This window comes from Silene latifolia, chromosome 4 (genome assembly GCF_048544455.1).
Source record: "Silene latifolia isolate original U9 population chromosome 4, ASM4854445v1, whole genome shotgun sequence".
In the NCBI taxonomy this organism is placed as follows: Eukaryota; Viridiplantae; Streptophyta; class Magnoliopsida; order Caryophyllales; family Caryophyllaceae; genus Silene; species Silene latifolia.
The window spans coordinates 8835951-8838548 of NC_133529.1; positions in this window are offsets into that span (position 1 = coordinate 8835951).

The following is a 2598-nucleotide window of genomic DNA, read 5'->3' on the forward strand; positions in this document are numbered from 1 at the left end:
TTTCTGAGAGATATGGAGAAACTAATGGTCCACTTCTTTTTCAACTCAAGAAAGATTTGAGGAATATCACGCAAGAAAACAGTTCTGTTGCAGAATATTTTTGCAGACTCAAGAAATATTGGGACGAGATTGAAGAAATTGAGGATTTCCCTGACTGTACATGTGGAGTTCTCGCAAAATGCACCTGCAACTTAATGAAGAAAGTCCTGGAGTTAGCCTCCAGAGAGAAAGTTTTAACTTTTCTGATGGGGTTAAGTGATTCTTATGATACCTTGAAGTCTCAAATTTTGTCCATGGAGCCTATGCCACCTATCAACAAGGCGTATTCTATTGTGCAGCAGATAGAATCTCAGAAAAAGGTTTCCAGTATCATGAATTCCGTTCATGACACCAGTGCTTTATATAGTCATAAGCCAGGAGGCCGCTATGCACAACAAGGAGGGCATCCAAATCAGCAGAATGCAGCTAAGAAGCCTAAAAGTCAGAGGTGGTGCACTGCCTGCAATAAGTCTGGTCACATCAGAGACACTTGCTTTGTCTTGCATCCTGAGCAAAAGGCAAAGTATCTTGCACGATTTTCTGGTAATGCTCACGTTGACAGTGATGATGAAGAACATCCTCTGTGTTCCTTCCCTCCACAGCTTGAATCACAGAATCTTCAAGCCAGTTCTTCTCATTCAGAGCACAAGGAGCATCCTATAGCCACTTCTGATCTTGCTCAAGCTGTTTTTCAGCAGGTCATGCAGATGATACAAGCTCAGCAAGGTGCGCAACAAGGTGCAAGTTCCAGTGCATCAGAACCTGTCAATGCTTCCATAAATTTCGCAGGTACAGCACTAGTTACCAATGCTATTGCTTGTACTTGCATTATTAATACTTCTGAATGGATAATAGACTCTGGTGCTAGTGATCACATGACAGCACACAAATCCTATTTTACTTCTTTGAGACGTCTTCTTAAACCTATTATTGTTGGTCTTCCTGATGGTTCAACAAAATTGGTTCATTATATTGGAGATATCAAGTTGAATACTTCTATAATCCTGCAAGATGTGCTGTTTGTTCCTGACTTTAAGCATAATTTGCTTTCAGTTGGGAAGTTATTATCTACCTCACGCTTGCTAATCCATTTCTATGTGGACCGTTGCATTATTCAGGACCCTGCTTCTAAGAGAACTATTGCGGTTGGTCAAAAGGATGCTGGCCTCTATAAGTTGCAGTCTGGTCACCTGCATCCTGATCATACTGCTGTCAATTCTTCTCAATCTTTTCAGTCTGTTCCTTGTAAAACTTACGCAAATAAAACTTGTGCTAAGCTTGATTTGTATCATGCACGTTTAGGGCATACTTCTCTTGCTAAGATGCAACACATTAAGGATGTCAATTGTACTGGTTTACAGAATTATCAATGTGAAACTTGCATTCTTGCAAAAATGCATGTCTTACCTTTTCCTCGAAGTTCTTCACGTGCTTTAAGTTCTTTTGATTTAATACATGTTGATTTGTGGGGCTCTTATAAGACACCTACACTTACAGGAGCTCACTATTTTTTAACAATTGTTGATGATCATTCTCGTACTACTTGGACCTTCTTACTCAAGTTCAAAACTGAAGTTGCTACTATTCTTGCAAATTTCTTAAATCAAGTTTCTACACAATTTGGCAAAATGGTGAAGGTTATTAGGAGCGACAATGGGACTGAAATTTTTCAGGAGACTTGTTCTCAATTATTTTTATCCAGAGGTATCATTCATCAGAGAAGTGCTCCTTACACCCCTCAACAAAATGGGCGGGTTGAAAGGATGCACCGTCATCTTATTGAGACTTCTCGAGCTTTGATGTTATTTGCTGGTTTTCCTAAGAAATTTTGGGGGGAATGTCTTTTAGCTGCAACTCACATTATCAACAAGTTGCCTTCTGTCATTCTCAATTGGAAAACTCCCTTCGAAATTCTTTTAGGCAAGCCTCCTGTCTATGATGATTTAAAGGTACTGGGATGTTTATGCTATGCTTTAAACACTTCTCCTCATAAAGATAAGTTTGCTGCAAAGGGTATCAAGTGTTTGTTCATTGGCTATCCCTTTGGACAGAAAGCTTACAAAGTTTATGATTTAGCAACTCATCGTATATTTGTCAGCAGAAATGTTATTTTTCATGAACATATTCTTCCTTTCAAGCATTCTTCTCCAACACTTCAAGATTCTTTTTTATTTCCTGAAGATCCTTCTATTGGACTCGATGATTCTTCTTCTCCTATCACTCCATTCTGCAGGCATCTCTCTTCTACTTCTATTCCTGATTCAGGCTCATCAATCCCTGCAGCCACGCCTAATTCTATAAGTGATGATACTGTTCAGCACACGCCTAATTCTATCAGTGATGATGCTGTTCAGCATTCTGAACCATCTGCTATTTCTGAACCAGCGGTTTCTTCCATAAACGGTGATATTCCTACCAGAAAATCTATCAGGGTTAGGCATATACCTGCAAATATGCGGGATTATGTCTGTCCTACTATTTCTCCTTCTTCAAATGACTGCACCTCTACTTCCTTTAATGTTTTTAACATTGCCACTTACCCTGAGCACTACCACGCCT